This window comes from Macrotis lagotis, chromosome X (assembly GCF_037893015.1).
Source record: "Macrotis lagotis isolate mMagLag1 chromosome X, bilby.v1.9.chrom.fasta, whole genome shotgun sequence".
Lineage (NCBI taxonomy): Eukaryota > Metazoa > Chordata > Mammalia > Peramelemorphia > Peramelidae > Macrotis > Macrotis lagotis.
In genome coordinates, this window is record NC_133666.1 from 161,778,651 (window position 1) to 161,789,849 (window position 11,199).

General features: G+C 35.1%; 1 pseudogene; it reads left to right on the forward strand.

The window, feature by feature from the left end:
- The first annotated feature begins 1,768 nt into the window (after window positions 1-1,768).
- On the forward strand, window positions 1,769-2,345 carry LOC141498877 (myosin light polypeptide 6-like; annotated as a pseudogene).
- The last annotated feature ends 8,854 nt before the right edge of the window (window positions 2,346-11,199 follow it).

Genomic DNA, 11,199 nt, shown 5'->3' on the forward strand with positions numbered 1-11,199 from the left:
CTGACTCTGCTACTCCAAATTATGATCTGAGATATTCTTTTAAAATTGTTTGGAGGGTAATGAGGTACTTCAACTGGGTTGTTGCTTCTGAGATACAATCTTAGCCCTGCCTTCCTTTCCTTTATTTTACAATAATATTCAGTAAGTAAACTCTTGGACTGTGCCAAACTCTGTGATTGGCAATATAAATTAATTATGCATAGACTTTACCTTCTAGGAATTCTTGTGCTCCATTCTTGTGATATGAATTGTGAAAGAAAGTCATCTATCTTCTAAATTATGAGTTAAACTAGAGGCACAAAAAGAGACATAGGCTTTTTATTGGAAGGCATACTAACTCTTTAATATAGTATATAACACTTTCATTCTATGGCAAGCCTTTTCTGTTAATTTCAGTCAATAGCACTCTCATATTGGATAATTCGTCCCAATCACAAATCTGTATCAAACATTTTGATACATGATTGTATTTAATTTAGTTATTTTTATTATATAATATTTTGTGTTCTCTAATCAATGGTTCTTAATTTTTTGATAAATTGAGCAAATATACTGATTATAGTGTATATAATAATATAGATGTATTCTCTATCCATTTATACATCTATATATCATATATCCATTTATCTATTGAGGAGAAATAAATAAGAATGTTTTTCATGTTTCTGACAATAATCTAGCCTGGATAACTAAGACTTGTTAGCCAAACCCTTCATTCACTTTTATGGATATTTCAAACACTACTAGGATTCATTCTTGATATACAGTGTGACCCCAAAGACCTTAATCTTTTAGGGACTACTAAATCTTAAAACTTCAATATAACTTTTGGTACACATTATATCATGAACTTAATTTCCCTTTTCTCTACCTATTGAAAAAATATTATTTGGGATCTTCATAAAAATGAAAAATTCTTTTCTGTATATAGAATAAGGTTTTCTCTTTCTATCCATTGATGCCTTTTGGACTTGGATCAAGCAATGTACTCCATACAGTAGTGGAAAAATAAACCTTAATATGAGATAAGGGGTTACATTAAATGTGTTTGTGTGTATATTTGTATATATACATGTGTGTTGGAAGGCAGGAATAGTGTTAAGTTTAAAAGGCATAGAGTAGATTGAAAGTTAATTTTTCCTTGACATATTTTTGGAACATAACTAAAATTATTGAAGTACAAAAATTTCATCATATTTCCAAACCTTTCAAAGATCTGTGAAGAAACATTCATACTTTGAGACATCTTAGGAAAAGGCAGGCTCCTCTTCTCTAAAGCAATTCTATTTGAAGAAAGATTAATTTATAGAGTCATTTGTGAAGTACAATGAAGCATACATTGGTCAGCCCAGAATTGTAAGACAGATTGGTCTTTATTTAATACAGTTCAACAATGATTGTAGAAGTCATCTATATTTAAAGAAGCTGCAAAGCTATGAGGTGAACAGATTTCAACTTCTTATTGTATTCAGCTAGGAGTTCAAATTGTTTTCTTTTGCTGAGATGGCAGCTATGTAGAATTGTAAGATCATAGATCACAAAGAAAGGTATCCAGTTCAACCCTTTCATTTTGCAAATGAGGATGCTCAAGTCTAAAGAGGTTAAGCAGCTTGCCAAAGGTCATAAAGTAGAAGAGATGAGAAGTTGCATGTGAGCTGCCTGACTTCAAATTTCTCCTGCACCACAAGACTGACAAAGTAAATCATTCATTAAAAAATAGTAATGTAATACAGCAGTAGCAGCAATACTACAAAACTACACAGCCAAGATGAGTGACTTTATAGAGGATCAGACAGCAAAGTTCAAGGAGGTCTTCCAGCTATTTGCTGAAAAGGAATAGAAAGATCTTCTATAGCTAGGGTGGGGATGTGATACAAGCCCTGAGCCAGAACCCTGCCAAGATCTTAGGAAATCCTGAGAATGATAAGATAAATATGAAAGTGCTGGACTTTGAACATTCTGCCTGTCTTGCAGACTGTAGCAAAGGCTAAGGACCAGGGATATGAAGACTATATAGAGTGGCCCCAGATGTTTGATAAGGAAGAGAATGACATAGTCATGGGGGAATGAAATGTTCTATCACCCTAGATGAGAAGATGTCAGAGGAGGAAGTGGAAGTATCGGTGGCAGGGCAGGAGGACAGTATCAGTTGTATCAGCTATGAAGAGCTAGCCCAGATGGTGTTGAATGATTGGGAACAACTCCTCTTTCCACAAAGAACCTCCTACCTTTTTCAGGGTGAAAATTATCCTCTTGACTCTAAAACAACTAACTACATTTTCAGGGTTACCAACATTCTACAACTATATGTCCTCTTTGGTCTATTTGCTTTCTGCTTTCACTAAATAAACTTTTAATCTGCTCCTAAAAAAGTAGTAATGGTTAGCAAAATGTCTCCAGTTTCACTTTTACTGGTGTAATATCCAAATAATCTTAGGCAAACCATTTAATTTCAATGGATCTCAAACCTTCTCATATAGAAAATGATAGAATGAGTTAGTTGACTCTTCTCATTTCAGTATCTATTATTCAATTGTTCTTTGTGATACTTAAGAATAATCTAATCATTTGTAACATATTGATAAAACAAATTTGTGTGACACAACATGCTAGGTTTTGGTGGTAGGACAGTTTCTTAGCTATATCAATTCCTTGAAGCCATAGCTTCTATTTTTTCCTTACCTCTCTCCTTTCACCATTTAAAAATAATCAGATCCATTTTGAATATTATTTTATAATGGTGTTAAATCTGGGACCCTTAAATAAGTCTCTCTTTTCAGCACCATGACCATATCAGAAATGCATTTATGTTGAATCTGAATTTCCATTGGCAGTGTAGTCATACACATTTGTCCTCACCAAATTGCCCTTAATACCTGGGAAAACACCCAGCAAGATCAAGGAAGGGTGATGCAGATGTCATGAACCTGTTGTAGGTGTTTCAGATGGGTCAACACACAGATACTTTCCTACATCTGGGAAACTTCTCAGGAAACCTAGATGATACCTATATAATCTTCTTGACTCTTAGAAAGCTCTTTTAGTCTTCTCCATTCTTCAAATGACTCAGGTTTTCCCTTTTCCCATTCTTCTCTGTCATGTATATTTTTGTGTGTAGAAGTGTTGGTGTCTTGTAGTGAGAGAGGTTTTTGCCCTTTTCTATTTTGCCCCTTCACTCTAATACTTAATTCACACATCTATATGGGTTGGAACTCTTCCTTGGGCAAGAGGAGTTGTAGCAATACAATTACACTTCTCTCTAACTTTTTTAAAGTTTGATCCTCTAGTCAGAAATAGTACTCTAGTGAAATACCTTGATTTTGCAATGAGACAATTGCAGGAGAAACATCCTCAGGAAGGAGCTGTCTCCTCTTTCCTGAAAATGCTTCACTCTCAATTGTTTCATTTAAATTTGTTGTTTGTCCTTCATTTTTCAGAGTACTATTGTTATCAATTGATGATGTTTTGATCCACACTAATAAAATGAATTTAAGTTGTAAACCTTATTCTCTCTTCCAGAGTCATTGAAGTTCAATGGCAAACAAAAGTTACAACAACTGACAATGTCCCAGAATACAGTGAGTAACCTAGGTGTCTTCCATATCTGAGTAACCTAGGTGTCTTCCATATCTGACAAAGCTCTAAGAGTTCCACAGCTTCAACTGCTTTCATGGTCATTGGAAAAAATTTTCTTATTCATATGTTATGTCAGGCAAAGACTTCATATCTTAGGGAAGACATCCTCTTAACTCATTGATGGGTCTGAGGGCTGTCAGTTACTCTCAACCTGATTTAACCTGTCTGCTGATATATATTACTGAGGTATTGTCCCTGCACATGCTACAACCTCTTGGAACAACAGGTGAGAGTAAGGTGCAGGTATGATGGATGATATTTATATTTCATTTTCAAAGAAGACTGTGACATCAGGGAGGTGTTACTATGCATGCAAGTGCATTGGATTTGAGTGAGTGGGATGCTATGCTAAGTCACCAATCTCACTTTTTCCTCTGTTGCCATCTGGGTCCAATGGTCATATATGAATCAGGATGACTGGAGATGACCCTGGAAGTGAGACTTGTCCAAGGCCACACAGCTAGTAAGTATCCAGTGCCTGATATTTGAACTCAGGTCCTGATTTGTAACATGTTGATAAAGCAAATTCTTGTGACACAATATGTTAGGCTTTGGTGGTAAGGCAGTTTCCTAGCTACATCAATTCCTTGAAACCATAGCTGCTATTTTTTTCTCTCCTCTCTTCTCTCACCATTTAAAAATAATCAGATCCTGATTCCAGGGCTAGTGCTCTATCCACACACTAAATGTCCTTCTATCCACACACTAACTGTCCTTCTATCCACACACTAACTGCCCCTGAGGATAAAGGTAGACACTAAGGGTGGCCTATCAGGTTTGAAAAGGGTTCAGTAAACCATCATACTAGAAGGACTGGTATTCCCTGAAAACTTCCTCCTTTAAAATACCTTTCTGACAAATAAATCTAAACTAGTCAAGGATTGTGATTAACTATAAAGATTATAAGAGATCTCAGTTTATCATTTTAAAAGATTGTAACATTAAACAGAAACAAATGTAGCATGTACCATTAGTAGGAGAAATGTTTTAGGCATACACAAGAGAACCCTAGGAGACAAAGAGAATGCAGCATTGCTGCCTTAGAGTCTATAGTCTGTAGAGTTTTGGGAATAGCTTTTGTTCCAATATTCCTCCTTACTGATTAGTTCAATCATTCCTGAGCCTAAGATCCCTGTCCCATCCATGTTTTACTCTACTTGCTCCCTGTGGCTTTTGTGGTCTCCATTTCCATAGCACAAAGCATCTTTGGTCTCCTTCTAGGAGGTAATGCTTTCCTTTTTCAGAAAAAAAGCAAAAGTTCTTCACTTGAAGACTGGGTAGAAGCCTTTTCAGTCTTGTTCCACTGATGGTCCTAAGATTGAGTCTGCCATATCCTAAGACAGAAGGGGGAGAACAGATTCAATTTATTAATCTAGTTCCTTTTATTTCTACCCCTCTTTTTAGTTCTCAGATGGGTTCATTCAAACAGAGATCTCACCCTTACTTTTGATAACTGTCCAAGACATCCAGTCCAATGTAATCAAAATTTATTAGCACCTACTTGTGCCAGACATTGATCTAAGAGCTTGGGATACAATTAATTAAAAGAAATATAATCTTCTGCACTTGATCCTCTAGTCAGAAATAGTACTCTAGTGAAATACCTGATTTTGCAATGAGACAATTGCAAGAGAAGCATCCTCAGGAAGGAGCTGTCTCTTCTTTCCTGAAAATGCTTCACTCTCAATTGTTTCATTTAAATTTGTTGTTTGTCCTTCATTTTGCTGAGTACTATTGTTATCAATGGATGATGTTTTGATCCACACTAATAAAATGGAGGAAGTATAGTTATCTCTTCCACATTGCAGGACAGAGGGGAGGGGAAAGGTTGGGTTAGGGGTACAGGACCTTCATGAACTGAAAATCTGCATTCCAGGATTATTTGTACAAGAGAAGAAGTCTGAATTATAATACTATTAGATAAAATATATACATATATAATACAATAGTATTAAATACTATACTTATATTTTTTGGATTTCTGAATTTCTAAACTTTTTCTGTGCCATCTGCTGTGTCATACATGTCATCTGAGCCTTCTGCAAAACTCTTCTCCCCCCCCCACAATTTCCATTTAATTTCTATTGCTGACCCATAATATATCAAAATTATATTGGGAAAAAATGTTTATGTGAAAAGGATAGCTGTAAAAGGGAGGCCATAGAACACCAGAGAATAACTGAAGGCATCTTGTGTTATGGAGTTGAACAAGACAACAGAAAAGTGGAGAATGCCAAAATAAATGTTTTGCCATTGTGTGTAGGAAAGCATTGGGAAGCTCCAACTTCTAGTCCTCTAGTTTGATGGTAGAGGAACTTCATGATGAGATTAGAAGTGTTGAGCTTATCCTGGGAGAGGAATCTTGTTCATGGAATTAAAAACAAGAAGAGCAGCAGATTCAAAGTGTTGACATTTCCCAAATCTTTATTTTTTTCTGTTGGACTATGCAAATAAGTGGGTTGGATAAAAGTATAAAGGCAATTTTCACTTTGCCAGACTGTTGTTTTTGGCTGGCAGCTGTTTTCTTGATCTTTTATATACAAATGTGCTACACAAAGCCTCATTTCCTTTTAAGTGAACTTGATCTATTTGATTTGTGATCAAACTAAACTGATAATACAAAATCTACTCAAGGTATAATACTGGTGATATAGCAGTAGTCCTACAGTCAAGAAGATCTGAGTTCAAATTCAACCCCAGACACTTACCATATGACCTTTGGCAAATCATGTTTGTCTGCCTCAGTTTCCTTATCTATAAATTGGGAGTAATTATAGCATCTGTCTCTGAGGATTGTTTTGATTATTAAATAAGATAATATTTTTAAAGTGCTTTGCAAACCTGAAAGTGCTGGCTTTATTACTATACAACTGTTGATTTAAATTATCTGAATTATCCAATAATGACTCATATATAATTCTGTTCAATTGTCATTTAGTCATTTCAGTCATGTCTACTGATGGCATTTGAAGTTTTCTTGGTAAAGATGCTGGAGTGGTTTGCCATTTCTTTCTCCAGCTCATTTTACAGATGAGGAAACTATGACAAATAGGGTTGAGTAACTTGTCCAAGGTCACACAAGTATCTGAGGACAGATTTGAACAGATTCCTGAGTCCAGGTCTGGTACTTTATCATTGCAACACCTAGATGCAATGTTTAGGTTTACAAAGTACTTTGTACATGCTATCTCATTTGAAAAGATATGATTATCATGTAAAGAGACTGTGGGTTTTTTGTTTTTTTTTTTAGGATTTTGCAAGGCAAATGGGGTTAAGTGGCTTGCCCAAGGCCACACAGTTAGGTAGTTATTAAGTGTCTGAGGCCAGATTTGAACTCAGGTACTCCTGACTACAGGGCCAGTGCTTTATCCACTGTGCCACCTAAGCTGCCCCAAAGAGACTGTTTTTAAGAAGTTTTCTTAAAAATTTCTCTAGGATCAGTTTTTTTTTTCAGTTAACAGTAGTTCACACACACACACACACACACACACACACACACATATAGACATATATTTTCATTTGAATTTTGATAATAATTCTAGGATTTATTTACTATCTGTATTATTTATCCCCATTTTATATATGGGAAACTAAAGCTTAGAGCCAGGAAGTGCCTTGCCCAAGTTCTCACTAATGGTAAATGCTGGAAGACACATTTAATTGTGGATAATTTTGCTACAAGTCAGGATATACCTATCAGTATGGTTACATTGAGATGGTCAAAACAAATTTGGATTTGAAATTTGGGACATTTGTTAAGAAATCAATTTCATTTGGTACAGTGGAAAGAATCCTGTGTCAAAGGCTGTAGGTTCTAGTTTGAATTTTGACACTTACTACCTGTGAGATCTTGAATAAAGTCTGAATCTTTTTTTCTTATTCGTAAAATAAAGAGATTGGACATATGACCCATCTGAGGTCATCTCTATTTCTAGATATATAATTAGGGGGCAGCTAGGTGGCATAGTAGATAGAATACTGGTCCTAGAGTCAGAAGGACCTGAGTTCAAATGAGATTTCAGATACTTAAAACTTACTTAGCTATATGATCTTGAGTAAGTCACTTAACCCCATTGCCTTGCAAAAACCAAAAAAAAATATAATTAGATCATCAGAAAAATCTTACTTGGAGCCCCTCTTTAGGTATATATTTATTTTATTGCTAAAATAAGGAGATTTCATACATTTCCTCAAGGAAAAAACAATTAGTTTTATAAGTTCATTAGTACTCATAAAGGTCCTAATTTAATATTTGAGATTATTGAACCTTTTCCATCATGGTGAACTAATTATCATAACCCTCAGACTTGTGTACTAGTTTGTTCTATTTTTTAAAATCTCTGGTTCCTGTTCCTTTCCTGCCCTAATTTCCCTTGAATTTTAAGACAGTTTATGGTGCTCCAAGGCTGAGAAGTAACCCCTCTATTAAGACTGATGGTCTATGCTGGGCAAGACTATTGCATCACAGACTTTATCTTCCTTTTTGCTTAGTGTAAGGAGGAAGAAACAGATATCTGTCCTTTCTGGGCTTCTAGTCCAAGGTGGTTAGAGCTGAAGTCTTTTACTTCCTGATTGTATCCCTTCATACTCATTTCTATTTATTTGATAAATAAAAATTTGGTGGCTGGTATGTGATAAAGATTTGAGCAAGATTTTTGCCTCTTTAAAGAGAAAAGAGACAATTCATTTTCAGTGTGAATTTAGATGTGGTAGAAGGATCAAAGAGTCTGTTTATATTCCTATAAACAAGAAAGTATATAAACACAAATGATCACATCTTCTAGACTAATGCAAGTTACTAAGAAAAGAATAAACTGCACATATGTAATGAGACAGCTTGAGAAAGGAACCTGAATTGTGTTCAGTCAGAGAATTATTTTAATCCTGTAGCATCTCTAACATGTAAAACCATTTCTCCATAATACCCTTCCAGTTAGGTTATATCTATGTTATTATTATTTTCTGGAACCCCTTCAACTCCTGTATAGTTACATGGAAATCTATAATAATGCTGTGGATGTGGAGACCATCCTTCCCACTTTTCCCTTTGTTTCAGTTTTCTTTGTATGGGTTATCTAAACTCTATCTTTTATTCACAGGTTCTGCCTATTCTGAGATAAGCATGGAATTCCTTTTAAGATTCATGATGGCTTGTCTTTGTTATATAAATTCATTTTCCTCCCAGTTGCTGGACCAACAGCTACAGGAAATAAAGGGAATGAGAGACTAGAACCAGTCAGTCAACAAGGATTTATTAAATATGTATATACTAGGTGCTGTGGAAAATTCTGAAGATACAAAGAAAGGTGAAAATAATCCCTGCTCTAAGGAGTTCATCTTCTAATGGAGGAGACACAAGTATACAACAATGTACAAACCAGATAAATGAATGATAAATTAAAGATAATCTCAGAGGGAAGGTATTATTGTTAAGGGAGGTGGGGTAGGATTAAAAAGGTTTCTTGAAGAAGATGGTACTGAGATTTTAAGGAAGCCAGGAAAATCAGGAAACTGAAACAAGGAGGGAGAGCATTCCAGGGATCTGAGGCAATTAGAGAGAAGGCATGGAGGTAGAGAAGGAATGTCTCATGTAAGGAATAGCAAGGAGGCCAGTAATCCAGTCATTTTCAGTCTTTTGAGATGCTTTGTGACCCCTTTTGGAGTTTTCTTGGCAGAGATGGTTTGGAATGGTTTGCTAGTCCATTTTATAGATGAGGAAACTGAGGCAAGGTTAAGTGACTTGCTCAGGGTAACATAATTAGTAAATATCTGAAGCCAGATTTGAACTCAAATCTTCCCAATTCCAGCCCAGTACTTTTTCTACTACACTACCTAAATTGTAGAATACATAAAGGCAAACAATAAGACTGGAAAATCAGGAAGGGTTCAGGTTACAAAAGTCTTTAAAAGCTAAACAGAGAAGTTTATATTTAGTCCTAGAGATAACAGGATATATAAAGTTCTGTAATATCCCATAAAGAAGACCGGTGACCCAATTGTATGGATAATTGTTAATTATTATAAATGACTCCCTCTTAGAGTTATGTGTATTTTATAAGATGATATTATTAAGGTCTGTTGAGCTTAAAGAATGAGACAATTACATATGGGAATGTGGAAAAAAGAGATGTATCCCATTTCTTTGTTTTACAAATATCCTTTCTGAATATGTCAGTTTTTGCCCCTCCATTTTGGATATACTTCCATTCTTTCTAATCTTCCACTTATTCCTGGCTCATTGGAATCTCTTATCATGCCTCTGATGACATCACACTTAATGCAGACATATGAAGCAACTATTATTGTCTCTAACTGAGAAGAGAGCTCATTCAACAATTCAGCAATTCCAGCTCTCCTCCAGCCAGGGACACTACCAGGTACCAGAGATGACACAGAGAAAAACTGGAATTTGTGCATGGAGAATCTTCAATAACTGCTATAAATGTATATATGTGTAGAAACATAGAAAGGTTTATATATGTATATATATTGTATATGCTTATGTGTATATGTGGTGTATGTGTGTGTGTATGTGTGTGTGTTAACAACATAAATGAAGAATACAAGTAAAATTCTATGAGTAATTTGAGAGGGATCACTTTCCCATTTGGAAAGGACAGAGAAGGATTCATGGAAGAGATTTTGGTTGTGAAAGGAGAGGAACTTTATCAAAAGACTTTATTGAAAGGATGCTTGGTTTCTACTTCAGACTGGAGAAGAGTAATTGAACTATTGCTTTTTTGTACAACTTATTCTGCATATTGACAACTGTGGTAGTAGGGTATATATGGGAAAGCATCCAATGTTAGGGTTTTACCACAGACATTAAAAATTGAATGAGTGGTGTAGGGTAAGAGTGTTGGTTTGGTATAAGTAGAGATGTGGATGTGAATCCAATCTCTGACACTTTGTAACTGTGTGACTTGGTTCAAATAACTTCTTTTAATTTCAATTTTTAACATTTGTAAAAATGGGAATAATACCTGCATTATAATACCTGATCTATCAGGTATGTTAAACAAAAAAAGAATATAATTCACAGACACAAAATCTAAAATTTTTGATGTGAAAGGGATCTCAATAGTAATTTGTTATAATTTATATTCTCAAATAATTCCCTTTGACATCCAGATTCTGCTTAAAAAATTTCAGTGAGAGGAAACCTTTTACTATTCATGGCAGGTCAGTCCACTTCTTAATTATTAAATTAATTGTTAATTGTTGAAAAATTTTTTCCTGCTATTAAACATATATTTGCTTCTTTGCAACTTTGCATTGTCCCTGATTCTGCCTTTGGGGGCTCAATAGAAAAAGTCAAATCCCTCTTTCACATGACCTTACATTGTATATTTAACTCAAAGCCCTTTATCATCTGTGTTGCCCTCCTCTAGATGCTCTGTAGCTCATCCATGTCATTCTGAAATATTGATACCTAGAACTAAGCACATATGAAGTTTTAATAGGGTAGAATACAGAATGACTATCAATTCCTCATTCTAGGAGACTTTACCTTCCTTAAAATGAATAATCCTTTGCCACATCACTTTGCTTTCTCAAATTTGG